The 15,882-nt window shown below is 33.4% G+C and overlaps 1 pseudogene across 1 annotated transcript; it reads right to left on the bottom strand.

The window, feature by feature from the left end:
- Positions 1 to 1,022: 1,022 nt before the first annotated feature.
- Positions 1,023 to 1,347, bottom strand: LOC309863140 (ubiquitin-conjugating enzyme E2 variant 1 pseudogene; annotated as a pseudogene). Its single transcript has one exon. The product of its transcript is annotated as a ubiquitin-conjugating enzyme E2 variant 1 pseudogene (transcript).
- Positions 1,348 to 15,882: the final 14,535 nt, after the last annotated feature.

Here is a 15,882-nt window from a genome sequence, read left to right as displayed (position 1 = left end):
GCTGAATTTTTACTGCACATGCTTGAAAATGCAGAGTTGTGCTGGACTCAAGGGTTTAGATGTCAATTCTCTAATCATGGAGCACATCCAGGTGAACAAAGCCCCAAAGATGCAGTGTAAAATTTGCCAGGCTTCTAGTCCGATTTACCCAGAGAGGAGCTCTCTCTGCCACAGAGAGATGATTCTTACTGAAAAAGAGCAGACTATTCCTAAGCCAGAAGAGGTTGCACAGAAGAAAAAGATGTTCCAGAAGAAACTGAAAAAACAAAAATGTATGGCCCAGGAATAAATTCTGCATAAAATAAATGCAAAACAACAACAAAACCCTACACTGAAAATTCTACACTGAAGATCTGTGCCTTAATCTGTATCTAGATTTTACCTTAAATAACTAAATAAATAACTATATACACACATATCCATACACAAACACAAAACACACTTCTTAAACTAACAGAGAAATCTGAGTTATTTTCACATTTTGGCCAAAACCCCTGCATTTTCCCTCCCAGAAGTCACTCACTCTGTTCTGCAAGGTCACATTTGCCACCTTGTTCTTTGTCAAACTCACCATTTACAATTCCCTTGTTGGGTCATTACAGTGTCTTCCCTCTACCTGGGCTACTCTTCCCCAGTGTCTGTGACCAATGCCTTCACCAATTTGAGATCTTTGTTTATATTTCAGCTTCACAATTAGTAAGTGTCCCACTAAGTAGTTTTCCCTTCCTGCCTCTCTCCTTATTTATTTTACTTTACTTATTTTTTTTTGCATGAAATTTCTCACCTTCTAACATGCAATATAATTATATTGGTCTTACTCTTATTGCTTACTTTTTCTATTGTTGTTGCAAAACCTAGACATATCAAATGGGCAAAAAATTAGTGTCATTTGCAGTATGTTAAGATAAATTACCTTTGAATGAGATCTTCCTTTCCACATTGAGGTCTACAAGATATATTTAGAAAACGTACTACTGTGGAAAATGCTTAAATCAAACAAGGGGTGTGGTTTCTCTTTTTGATTAATTATTGTAACACTGTCCTTCAGGTGGCTGAGAGAGTTTCATGTTTTCTTTAGACATCCTTAGACACTGGAGCTTTAACAGGACAACTTTGATGCTATATGAATTCTGCCACTTTGCTAGCACTGATATGACTCTTGGGTCCACCACTCCATTAGAACATTAACTCCATTCATATTAATTTTTGTTATAAATCTACAAAGGGGGATGTTTCTGGGTATTTAGATCCACATTCTATCTTAAGACTGTATATTTGGTTTTCATAAATTGTTTCTAGAGGCCCAATTATTATCCCTGTCCATCTTATAGGTGTTGTGTTCATCATCTTCCAGACCCCAGCTAACACTGCCAACTCCTACTCCTAATTGATCCTCTTTTTATTGTTCACTTCCATTTTGTTTCTCCTGCTCCCACTAGTTTGCAAGCCTTTGTTTTTGTCACTCCTTTTTACTGGTGGATCACACAAAAACTCTGTGGAATTAAATAAAAAGAAACAGTTGCCTTTTGTTCAAAAAAATATATGGAATTGAATAAGAAATGACAGTTTCCTTTCATCTCAGATCTTTCTGATAAAGTCAGACATTGTTAAATTTCAGGGTAGATAAATGACCCAGAATTCTCCAAAAATTTTCCAGCATAAGCTTCTTCTCTTATTGTCCTTCACTTCCTGCCTTCTCTCCTTCCTTCCTTCCTTTTTCCTTTCTTCTTTCCTCCCTCCTGCCTGCCCTCCCTCCTTTCCCTCACTTCCTTTCTTTCTTTACTTCTTTTCTATTCACTCTAAAATTTGCAGAAAATGGGATCCTCCTGAAAAGTAGCCATTTTTTTACCTTCCTAGTAGTGAATTGCAGGAGGAACTAATGAATAACAGAAGAAATAGTGTTTTTTTTTTTAACACCATTAATGAATGCTTTCCTAAAAGAGTTGCTTCTTTGTAAGTTTTCTTCATAGCAGGGCTAGAATATTATTATTAAATAAATTTTTAGTAAATGCAATTTTATATTGAATAAATAACACACCAAAAAAAGTTTCTAACAGTTATTTTCGAAGTAACTTTCTCTCTATTCATTCCTCACAGAAGTTCACTGAATCTACTTTCAAAACTAAAATACAAAGTTTGTAATTGAGCTAGGTAGGCAATAAACTTTTAAGTTATAATTGAAGATTGGAAACATTTCATAAGTCAGAAAATACAGACACTATTAAAATTGAAGAACTATGGGCGCCTGGGTGGCTCAGTGGGTTAAGCTACTGACTTCGGCTCAGGACATGATCCCAGGTTTCTGGGATCAAGCCCCACATCGGGCTGTCTGCTCTGCAGCGAGCCTGCTTCCTCTTCTCTCTCTCTCTGCCTCTCTGCCTACTTGTGATCTTTATCTGTCAAATAAATAAATAAAATCTTTAAAAAAAAATTGAAGAACTAGAAAACCCATACAGATGGAATGCTTTCTTCCCTAGTTTGTACCTGATTAATGAAGTCTGAATTTTCATAGCCTCTGGAAAGATCAAAGATGAAAGAAAAAACGAAAAAATTCTGAGGTAACTCCCACCAAAAAGCTAACTGGGGAGGTAACTTTATATTTATCAGTTGTTGTCAAATTTATTCAGGTGAAACTAAACTTGGTTTATATATAGTATAAATTGAGTGATTTGTACTAAGGCAGCTTAATGCCAGAATATTAACCAAATGTTAACCAAATAGTGAAAGAAATGAAAGTTATGAGTCAATGTTAAAGCAAAATACAAAATGAATAGTGGACAATATAAAAATATATTTAAATGTCAAAACTAAATTAAGGCAGGGAAGTAAAAGGAAAATGAACTTTGTAGTCTCTGATTTGTGTGTGATTATCTATATAAAATATTATTATGTTTTATATTATTATACATAATATATATTAAATATTTGTTATATATGTATTATATAATTTCTATTACTATATATTATGTAATATTATAATCTATGTAAATCTATATCATCATATTATTATAAAAAATCACTATAGAAAATAATTAGAATTGTAGAACACAATAACTTATTAAATGTCCAAGCCTTTTTTAACATGGAAAGAAAGTCAAAGACTATAAACTTGTCCAACACTCTAGTTTGTTCAGAACTCTTAGGAAATGAAATAAGGACTGCCAATAATTGAATAATGCTCTAAATATTCTCTGCTTTTTGTGCACAAAAGCCTAGGAGCCTTGAGCTTTATGTGATGTGCTTTCTGTATTATAGCTATAATGAAAGTTACAGTCATTGAATAATAAGCACTTAGATTATTCAATCCCTGGAAATAAAGAAGCACCCAATTCAATGTCTGTATTAAAGTAGAAATGTATCTTTTAAAATTGTCTCTTCACATGAGTTTTGCTAAATGGCTCATATTTACTATTTTAATTAAATCATGTACAAATTGTATAAATATGTCAAGGTCATTTAACTCTTACTATATAGTGCACCAATATTAAATTAAATTATCAAAGAAAGAGCAGTTCTCAAGAACTCAGGTTCTCCAGGACAATGTATTATTGCTACTGGTAGAAGAGTCGGCATTGTGTGAATGGAGATCTCCATCGCTGGATTCCCCACAAAAAGATTTACGTGATGATCCACCCTTGAATAAAGACAGCCGGAAGGAAAGTATCAAACACAAGCAGTTTATTAAAGCAAAGTACAATCTTAATGGTGGGAAAGCAGGAAGGTTCTGGGAGATGGACCCTGTCCATAGGTTGTTCTGAGATTGGTATTTGTTGCCTCTCTGGGTTGGGAGGAGCTGGGAGGAGCTAGGTCCTCTCTAAGAGAGGCTGCTTCTACACCTTTGGAAATTTCCTCCCAAAGATTAGAAGTGGGAGTTTTTGACCCTGGCAGGTTTTCTCCAAAGAGGGGGAAGTATACCTGCAATGGAAATGCATTATAAGAATCTAGGGTTTACCCTGGAGCAGAGGTGGGAGAGTAGAGTGCTTATTGCTACCTGTGGCTCTTGATCTGTCAGCCCCACGGTCTTGAAACCATAAGGTCAGGATGTTGTGTCCCTGGGACTTTTACTTTGTGACTTCCTTATCACCATCTTTGCCTCCAGCTCACATCTCTATCAATCCCCCTCAAGGACTTGGGACTCTGCATCCATTTAGTCTTTCCACTGCTCCTGTTTACTTTATATATAACTATGAATATATGTATGTATGTATGTGTATATATATATATATATATATATTGCTTCCTGCAATCTGATCCCTTTAAGATAATTTTAAAGAAAAGCAATATTAACAATTTACTGAACACCCTCAAATGTCTGTGTTGAGTTAACCCTCCCTCGGTTGCACTAATGTTAATTTGGTTCAGAAAAAATTATCCTTCTTTATGAATGTAAATAGCTTCATTTAAAATCTATAAACTTGTAAGGCTAGAATTTTAATTAGAGAACAAAACTGTTGCCCCATAGTCTTTAAAGGAAACTCTTGCTTTGATTATAAGTCAAGAATAAAAGCTGCTATAAAATTATGTTCTTACTTGTGTAACAACAACAATCAAATTGATTCAAACTGCCTGTTTTATACTGAGCTGTGAACATAGGTCAACAAGATCTTAATGAGAAAAAGGATGTGTTAACTTGCTTCAAATGGCCAATAGTTTCAACAAACTGAAAACCTATCAAATTATAATTATTTTAAAGTTTCAGTATGTTTAACCATAACACATTCAATTTACCAATATTTATGCTTGTGTTAGTCTAAACCATGGACAGCAACAAGTCTGTGATTAAAATGAACAAGTCTTATTAACATCATTTTATTAAGTATGTCTTTCCAGAAGTCCTTTTGTCCAATGTTTTATATTATTTATATTGCCTTGATTTGTATTTTAAATTTTTATTTTCTATTTTTAAATTTTTATTATTTTTTTTTATTACCATATAACGTATTTGCTTCAGGAGTACAGGTCTGTGAATCATCAGTCTTCCACAATTCACAGCACCCTCCATAGTACATACTCTCCCCAATGTCCATCACCCAGCCACCCTATCCCTACTCATCTACCTCCAGCAATCCTCAATTTGTTTCCTGGGATTAAGATCTCTTATGGTTTGTCTCCTTGTATTTTAATTTATTGCATGATTTTGTTGCTGTCTGTGAGAGAGTTTTCAAGTTGTTTTGCTGACCTCATTTAATGAATAGTTAATGATTAGATCTCAACAGTAAATGTTTTTGTGAATTTGTTGTTACCATTTTTACAGATTAATTTCTTACCTCATTTCTTAAAGCAGTTTTCTTTTTCCCATCTAACTTTCATTCTCATTAGCAGCACCTAAAAACCACCATGAAAGTGAGTTTTACTGTAATCTTAAAGAAAAAATAATTACCAATATAGCTGAAGGATCAAGTTGGATTAACAAACAATTGTTTGTGGTAAAGTAAATTTGTTTTTCAAATATGACACCATATTTCAGAGACACCATCAAAATAAAGCATGTCTTTACATGCATTGTTAAATTCAGAATTTTATTTATGGGAAAAATTTTTATCACATACATTTGTTTTTCTTTTTCTTTTTCTATTGTGTCAACTTATGTTTATCACAGACCAGGGTAGTTACAAATATTATTTCAGATCAGAATTGTCATGGAAGATACAGAAATAGACCTCAGGTTAAATAAGCAAAAGGAGAGTGAATCGGAATCACGTCACTGAAGGAATCACAAAATCAACAAAAGACCAGAGGACAAGAATCAGAGAACGCTCAGAAACTAAGAGGTCATTGAAAAGCTGGGCCTAGGAATTTCCCCAAAAGATTTATCTGCAAAGGTTTCAGTCTGCTTTGCTGCCACCACTGATACTCTGTGGTTTTTGTTGATGTGTCTAGATCATTCACATTTAATGCGGTTACTGATATGGTTATGCCATCTATTATCGTAATATCTATTTTGCTTGTAACTATTTTCAATTCATTGCACTGTTACCTTCATCTCTCTTTCTTTGCTGCCTTCTTTGGTTTAAAGTTAAGTTTTTATATTGTTTTACATTTCTTAAAATGTCAAATATGCCTCTTTTAAAAAGTTTGCAATATGTATTTTTATCTAACCCACTCTCAAATAGCTCCATTCAGCTTCACTGGTAGCACAAGTTGTCTTCAGAGTGCTCCCGGGTGGCTCAGTCATTAAGTGTCTGCCTTCATCTCAGGTCTTGAACTCAGGATCCTGGGATTGAGCCCTGCATCAGGCTCCCTGCTCAGTGAGAAGGCTGCTTCTTGCTTCTTCCTCTCCCACTCCCCCCGCTTGGGTTCCCTCTTCCCTCTCTTGCTGTCTCTCTTGGCCAAATAAATAAAATCTTAAAAAAAAAAAAAAGAGTTCTCCCTCTTCTTCCTTCACATCCTTTATAACATCACTGTTACTCATTTCACCTATGCAGAGCTATTATGACCCAATGCATTGTTACTAATATTACTTGAGTAAGTTATCAATTAGATCAATTAACAATTGATCTAATTGTTCTATGCTTTGCAGTTGCGTATGGTTTCTGTCACAACTACTCAGTGCTGCCATTGTAGTGTGAATGAAAACAGACACTATGTAAACAAATGGGTGTGGGCATGCACCAATAAAACTTGGTGCATGCCCACCAAGAAAAGACTTTATTTACTTTTATTTATTTCTTCTCCAACATTCTTTTATTTTCTTTCAGTTCTGAGTTCTAATCATCCTAGTCTGCCTGGGCTGCTATAACAAAATACCATAGACTGGGTGATTTAAAAAGAAATGTATTTTTCACAACTCCAGAAGCCAAGAAGTCAAAGATTAAGATGCCAGTATAACCACCTTCTTCCTGTGTGCTCACTTGGCCTTTTTTGATGCGTACTAATGGAGAGAAAGATTTCACATGTTGTCTTCTTATAAGGGCACTAATGCCATTTTGAAGGAAACACATTTATGAGGATATCTAAACCTAATTACCTACCAAGTGCCCAATTCCATATGCTATAAGATTGAGGATTAGGGCTTCACATATGAATTTGGATGGAAAACAAATATTCATCCCATAATACTTATTTTTATCATCCTTTTCTCCCAGATGTATTTCTTTTAATGTTTATTTCAGGTAAGCTCTACTGGTGATACAAATTCTTTCAGTATAATTGTCCTACAACATCTTTATTTCTCTACCACCTCTGAAGGGAAATTCTGATGCATCTAGAATTCTAGACTTTTCTCTTTCAGTACTTTAAATATTTCACTTCACTCTCTTCCAAGGTTTCTGATAAATGGTCTGATGCAATTCTTATCCTTGCTTCTCTCCAGGAAAGATGTTTTGTTTTTATTGTTTTCTTTTTGTTTTTTCCCTCTGAATTCTTTCAATATTATCCCTCTGTTTTTAGTTTTCTGCAGTTTGAATATGACATTCCTACATGTAGCTTCTTTAATGTTTATACTAGTTGGTAATCGTTGAGTTTCCTGCATCTGTAAATGGTTTCCGCCATTACTTTTATAAAATTTATAGCTATTTTACTCCAGATATTTCTTATGCTTCATTTTCTTTCTTTATCTTCTGGTATTTCACAACCATATATGTTATATTTATTAAAACTGACCGCAATTCCTGGATATTTTGTTCTTCTTTTTTTTTTATCTCTCTGCATTTCAGTGAAAGAATTTTCTATTGGCATATTCTCAAATTTGCTAATTCTTTCCTCAGCTGTAACCAGTCTACTGATGAGCCTATCAGAAGCATTCTGTTTTATATTTGTGGTCTGCCCCTGTAACACTTTGAGCAAAAATCCACTGTTATTATACTGCAGCCCTGTTGGCATATGATGAACTGTTCAATAAGCTTCTGATAAAATGTCAGTATTTCAGTCAGCTCATATCTTATGTATGACTGTCACAAGTGTTCTCCAGGTGGTAAGAGGTGGTATAATATTAGATTATATTCTCATTAAAGCCAACAGGATTGGCTGATATTTTAGATGACCGACATGAGTAGAGAAGGAGTTGAAGATGACTCCAGTGTTTGTAGCCTGACACTAAGAAGGAAACGGTTGCCTCTTAGTGAGATGGAAGCACTTGAAGAAAGAGTCAGTTAGATCAGAAGTTCAACTTTTTAAAATGTTAACCAAAGTTAATATTTTTAGTTACCCAAAGGGCTAATAGGGGGAAAAAAAGGATATAACAATGATTAAAATTATCTATTAGGTACCTCATATACATTGGGAAAATAAGTAAATATTTAATCATGATATTTCTTCCCTCTAAATAACCATCTGACTTGGCAATGCTATGAGAAGAGAGTAGTCATTATACCTGAAGATTAAAAAGTTACATTTGTAGAAAGGTGCTGAAAGTACTTCATTATTTTTCTTCTACAAATATTCAAATTCAGTCCTACGTATAAGAAGTTCTATAAAATAGGGATAAACAAGATTACCACCGTGCCCCTGAAGGTGACATGCGTTTCTACACTTTTTTTTAGTACAAGTCATCTTGAAAAGCAAGTAAAGAAAAGATTACTGCAGCTTAAATTTTAGGTCTTGAAAGTTACTTAAAAGTTGCTAATTTGGCAGAAGCAGAACTGCTTTTGTGAAAGATAAAGATAGGAAAATTAATTATTTTCATTGTCTTAGCTTCCAATAATATATGACAACCCCAGATAAAAGTTCTAGTAAGAGGTCACCTTTAGTTGTCCAGGAAAATGCTATTATTAATTTAGCTATCAGAGAATGTACAAATTAATTTAAAATGTCATTACCAGAAACTCCTGTACACCTTAATTGCTCCTGTATTATTTATAGACTACATTGTGAAAGAAAGGGAAGTGAGAAACTGGAAACTATAAGGCTATTGTGTGTTACAGAAGACTAGCAGAAAGAATTTGGGATGGAGGCATTTATTTCTTTAACAAACATTGATAAGTATCGACAATGTGCCAAACAACATTTCCAAAGAAAATGCAATTATGGGATACAAAGCAGTTCTCCTGACTAAACTACGTAGACAGAATTATTTTATTTATTTATTTTTTGTTTCAGTTGTATCACTGGCAGCTATAAATCATTTGATGATTCAAATTCCTCCAGTAATTAACTAACCCTACAGAACAAACTTGGAAAGCGAGTTCACAGTTTTCATTTATTCAACTTTTCTTAGAATCAGAGTGTTGAAAGAGAGTTCAAATGTTCTTTGGGATTTGTCCACTAAAATTTACATCTAAATCCAACACAATTCCAATGTAATTAGCACAGTCACAAACATTTCCTAAAGAGGTCTTTAGGGAACTGAATGGGTCCTGGAATGATGTACCTGCTTATCTCTTAATATTAAGCTGAGGCAGAATCTGATAAAAATGAGTTGACACACTGAAATTATTTATACATTAAGACACCTGATAATTGATATACTTAATACATTAAAGTTATCAAAGCAACATCTGTTGGATTTCAACTCCACATAGCCAGGCAGCTGGAGTATCTGGGATCTGTAATCCTTTGGGCTTCAGTGATATATTATGTGCCTAACCTTAGTTGTAGATCTGCCCCATCTTGAACTTTTTTCTGTGATTATTTTGGACTGCAAAAATTATTGTTGATTATTCTGTCATAAACCAGACCCTGTTCCTTAACTATATTTTATTTGTTATTAAACAAATCAGCAAGCAAATATTTTTTCAGTTTTCCCCAACTTCCTTTCCTCTTCCTTCCATCTTTATTTCATATTTCTCTATCTTTATACATGTGACCTTATACAATATTTGTCTACCTTATTCTATAAAGCCAATTACTTCTTATTTTTCTTCAAATTCATTATATCCACATTTCTTAGGTTTGACCACTCCCTTTTCTAAATCTTAGTTCATGGTCTTTCTACTGGCTACTTCTTTTACTTATGCATTGTATTATAATATCCTAAGTACTTCTCTTCCTTGTCTGTGATAATGTAAATTGTGGTTCAGTGTTTTCCATTTGTTTATTATCTAATCCTCCCTTCCTTTCTTTATTTTGTCCATAACAATAATCCCGCAGTTTTGCTAGTATCCTTTTCTTTCACATTCACTAATTAACAAATGCAATAACCAGCTCTTTTTTTTTAATTCTTTGACACTATTCTCAGCTTTTATTCAGTTGACACCTTTCTTTTGAGATTGCCATTATAGGAAGGAAAGCATATTGGGAAATAAAACCCTTATAATAAAGATGGATCAACATTATATATAGAACTGGAAAATTTAATATGAATTCACAATCTTAAATGGCATATGTTCTCCCATCTATGACTCTAGAAATGGCCCAGAAGAAGCAGCACTTTTATGTATCACCAGTGCTCAACCAACACCAAGATTAGGCTTACACTTTAATTCCACCTGTGCCAAATGCAAGGCAGCTCTTTCCATATCTTGAGTCAGAAACCAGAACACGTGCCTGTAATGAAATAGTAGTCAATAGTAGCATGTTTCAAGATAATGCATTAGCTAAATGCCCTAACAAGTGGAACTTAAGGCACAGGTGTATCCTCATCTCCTAGGACATGATGTCTGTGCATAAGATTAATAAGGCAGTTGTAATTTTTGAAGTAATGATAATAAATCAAGTAGCTATATCATTATGATATATAAATTGATTATGCAAGGATGGTCAAGGTTGCCAAAACATAACATTTAGTGATTGGGGGAATGAACAATATGATGTGATAACTTAATGCTTAAATAAATGGATAGGAATTAAGAGCCTTATTTATCTAACAAGTGAAGTTTACCATAAAAAAGAAGCTAAGCTTGATAATATGAATTAAATGTGAAATATTTAGGGTCAATGAGAATAAACTGATTCATAACCTGATCTGACCTGAGACTTTGTGTGTGTGTGTGTGTGTGTGTGTGTGGCTGGAATGGAATGGAGAGGTGGGGTGCTTTAAGATTACTATACCCCTGGAAAATGTCGTGTAAATATTTTTATAGTTCCTAGAAGATATAAAATTCAAAACAGAAAAATAATGACATGGATTAAACCACCGGTGTTGTAACTTACAATAGACTTAAATTTAAGTATTTTTATAGATTTTATTATTATCTAAAACATTTGGAAAATTTTTTAAAAATCAGACAAAATAAATGCATTATTTTATATTTAAATTTTAAGAAAATTTAATGGGTTTAATTTGTGACCATTGTTGTTTAAATAGTTTTATTACATCGTTTTGTATGTAATATACATAAATTTAATAAACTGAGCATGAAGCATATTATAGGTAGTAGAAAATGAAATGAAAAGCCCTGGTGCAAAAGAAAATATAATTAATCCAATAATGCAAAAAAATAACTGATATCCTTCTTTTCTATTTTATTGGCATTTCTTTATTGTATGCTTTTTTAAATTACACATATATTTTCAACTATCTGTAGATCTTTTTCCCCTCTATGTCAACTTAGTATGTATAAAAATAAGCACATCATGATCTCCTAGGGAGAAAATGTTATCTCTGTGTGCATATTTTTGGCACCTTTTTCTAGACTCAAACTATAAATCTTGAGGTCATTTTAGCTCATCTCTTTACTTGAGCCTTAGTACCCAATCAAACATGAATTGTTATTTTATTTTTTAAAAGACTTTATTTATTTATTGTGAGAAAGAGACAGCACGAGTGGGGAGGAGGGACAGAGGGAATGGGAGAGATACCTTCAAGCAGACTTTGCCCTGAGCACAGAACCCAAAGCTGGGCTCAACCTCACTATCCCAAGATATGACCTGAGCCAAAATCAGGAGTCAGATGCTTAACTGAATGAACCACCCAGGTGACCTTGAATTATTTTTTAAAAATATCTCTAACACCTGAGTCTTCTTTTATATTTCTACTGCCACCATTATGTTAAAAGTTTCTATCACTGAACGGAGTTTTCTAACTGGCACCTCTCTCTCTTTCAGTTTTGTGGTATTATAATTGACAACATTTTGCAAGTATAAGGCATACAGCATCATGACTTGTTATATGTACATATTACAAAATAATTACCACATTGTTCATTAACATACCCATCACCTCACATAGTTACAATTTTTTGGTGCATGAGATAAGAATTTTCAAAATCTACTCTCTTAGCAACTTCAAATATATAATACAGTATTATTGACTACAGTCACCCTGCTGTACATTACAAGCCCAGGATGTACTTATCTTCTACCTGGAAGTTTGTACCCTTTGATTAACATTTCCCTATCCCCCCCCCCCCCAGTTCCCCCTGGCAACACACACATCTTTTCTTCTTCTATGAGGTCTGTTCTTATAGATTTCACATACAAGCAAGATGATACAGTATTTGTCATTCTCTGTCTCACTTGTTTCACTTAGTATAATGAATTCAGATTTCATTGATGTTTTTGCAAATGGCAAGATATACTTATTTTTAAAATCTGAACTATATTTTCTTTGTATTTTTATAAATATCCATTCATCTGTTGATGAACATTCAGGTTGTTTCCATATCTTGGCTATTGTGCAAACGATACAATGAACATTGGGGTGCATATATCTATTTAAGGTAATGATTTCTGGGTGCCTGGGTGGCTCAGTGGGTTAAGCCTCTGCCTTTGGCTCAGGTCATGATCTCAGGGTCTTGGGATAGAGTTCCACATCCGGCTCTCTGTTTGTCAGGGAGCCTGCTTCCCCCTCTCTCTCTGCCCGCCTCTCTGCCTACTCGTGATCTCTCTCTGTCAAATAAATAAATAAAATCTTAAAAAAAAAAGATAATGATTTCTTTCTTTCAAATATAAATCCAGAAGTGAAACTGTTATATCATATGGTAGTTCTACTTTTATATTTTTGAGGAATCTCCATACTGTTTTCTATAGAGGCTGTATCCATATAGATTCCCACTAATAAGGCACAACCCTTTTGTCCATATCCTTACCAATATTTGTTATATCTTGTCTTCTTGATAATAGCCATTCTAACAGATGGGAAGTAGTCTCATTTTAATTGTTCATAGCTAATAATAATTGTATACACTGTGATCAAGTTAACTTTTTTTTTTTGGTCTGGTTTTATCAGATAAAATGTCTTAAATTCAAGTCTATTGCCTTCAAATTCAATGGTGTGCTTATTTGCTTGGCTTTCAAGAACATCCACAATCATCATTATCCTTATTTAGACTCAGTTTATATCTTCCCATTCTCCAACTTGAATTATTCACTTAAGTCAAAGTGGTCAGTCACACCACTAGACTTTGGGTTTATCACTATATTCAAAGAGACTATCCATTACTAGTTTAGAACATACTGTGTACTCAATACCAGTTTATTTAATTGCACTTAATGTGTTTCTTAAATGCCAAACTTAGGCATGAATATTCTAAACATTCTCACCCTTGGAACACACTCCTTATATCTCCTACATGTGTACATTTGACTCAGCCTTTAAAGTACACTAATTTCCAGCTGATGTATGACATAGTCCCATAAGGTTGTACACTATCATCTGCTCTTTCTTCATAATATTTTTCCATTTAGAATATTGTACCGTGAGCTTTAGCTGTTTATACAAGTGTATTACAACCTCCTGAAAGAGGATATATTCTCATTTTTTTATGAATTCATTGTAAAATCTACCAGAGTGCTAAGCATATAATAAATAATGAATAAATTATACAATTATTCATTGATAGATAATTTTATATACTAATTACCTCAGCAAATATTGATTAATTTTTCATTGATGTATCCGCTAGATATTGATACACAATGAAAATAATAGACCCTTTTCTGGTCTCTTACTTAAGCACTTTGCAATGGGGAAAACAAATGTAATTTCAATAGAGTAGGAAGAAAACACACACAATCTGCAATGAGAATAGAATGAAAGAAAGAGAAATGGAATTTCCAGGAAGATGGTTTGCATGTACAAAATATTAAGAAAGGAATATGGAAAATACATATAGCCTTGCATTCTGCTACTCTTTTATTTATTTCCTTTTATTTTGTAGTTTACTTGTTCATTATTAATATCCCAAACTAAAATGTAAATTCTGTGAGAAAACAGATCATCTCCAGCTAGCTCTCTATTATAGACTTTCTGATTAACATATTGCCTTGCATATGATAGCACCGTCAGTAAATATAATATAAATAAATATTTACTGAACTATGAACACAAGAGATTTCCAATGACTTGGTTTATAATCTTTTATGTGTCTGCGTTTGGCAGAGGTTGTGGGCATGAGACATAGGCAGTGGGGAAGAGAGGAAGTTTGAAATGTTATACACATAAAGATTGTGACTCTATCCTGAAAACAAAGATGACCCACAGAAAGAGATAAGGCAAGAGAAAGTACCATAATCAGATATGTCTTCGGAATGACAACTCTGGCACTGGTATAGGTGATATGCTATTACTTAGAAAAGAGAGGTTAGAATACTGGAAAACCTACTTGGAAGTCATTGCATCTGTAATTTGGGACCTAAGCAAAATTAAAAATAATGAGATTCCAGAAATATTAAAGTAATGGGAATGTAGACTGATGGAGTAATTCTGGAAAACATTCTGGCATACTTATGATTAGTAATTTACACTCCTGGGTATCTATCACATAGAAATGCTCAGTTACTTAAGTATATATGTACCACAATATTGTCACAGTATTCTATCTGGCAGGCAGGCATCCTAGGCAATGTTGTTATCTATGATTGGCAGAGTAGATAAGTAAAATATGTATGTACACCATGGAATATTAGCAACAGTTATTAAACAACAGTTTAAATGTATATAAAGCACAACATTGATGGATCATAAAAATATAGTGCTCAGTTTAATAAGGTGAAGAATGTAATATCCAAGAAAATTATATTTGTGTAAAAATATGCATACATTACAAAACAGCCAATTCTTCAATAAACAAAACAAACAAAATATATAGTTAAGTACAAGAAAATAATCCTGGCTTATTATAAGGAAAAATATCTGTTGTTTTTATTGGTAATATAGCATAAATATTGGTAGATTTATGAATTTGTACTGGTAGAATTAACACTATGATGTAGTGTTCTTATCCAAAAACAATAATATAGATTTTCATTTGTTCATTCTACTCTTGTCTTTAAGGTTAAAATTTAAAGGCAACAAAAAGAAGAAGGCATCATAAATTATGTTTATTTGAGTAACATCTTGTTGCCCTTATGATAAGAATGATTGGATTACCTCTATTATGGATTACTACTCATTTCCTTTTATAATTTTGCCAAAAGTTTAAATAGCATGACTAAGGAATAAAGTTTTTCCCCATTCTGTCCTCTTCAGAAAGGGAAAGGAGCTCTGGAAAACCTTACCTGTGCCTCCTTTATATCTAGCCTTTGGTGCTCTTATAGGTCTTATTCTAAAGACACCACTGAACAAAGACTATTTCAGATATTACTGACCAACCTGATAAATGTTGAGATTATGACATTCACAGAATTACACACTAATTAAATTTAAATAATTATGTAAAGAAAAATACATTAAGGAAAAATCAGGTCTTATTTTTAAAAAATTAACTTTAATTTATGCCTAGAAACCTTTTTTCCAATTGTTAACACTTCTCCAAGTGAAATTGCTGATTCAGATCTAGCTTCCTTTCTTCCATTCTCTCATTATCTCAGAAATTAGGAGGTAATCACTCAGGTTAAGTGGCTCTCATTGTGATTGTGCTCTAACTCCCTGTCTCTATTGACTATCGATTGTGTCATCACTTTGAAGGTGAAACTTTTTCATTTAAATGATCCTGTAATGATGTGTATATCCTTCTGATGACCCTTGAACTAGTTCATCCTTGGCAGGATGTTGCAGAACATGAATAATTATTGCAGTATTGCAGACTCTGGTCTTCATGAAACTACTCAACACTTCCTAAGCCC

This window comes from Mustela nivalis (genome assembly GCF_964662115.1).
Source record: "Mustela nivalis genome assembly, chromosome: 4".
Taxonomy (NCBI): Eukaryota; Metazoa; Chordata; class Mammalia; order Carnivora; family Mustelidae; genus Mustela; species Mustela nivalis.
The sequence above is the reverse complement of the archived record's forward strand: the minus strand, read 5'-3'. Positions and strand labels throughout refer to the sequence as shown.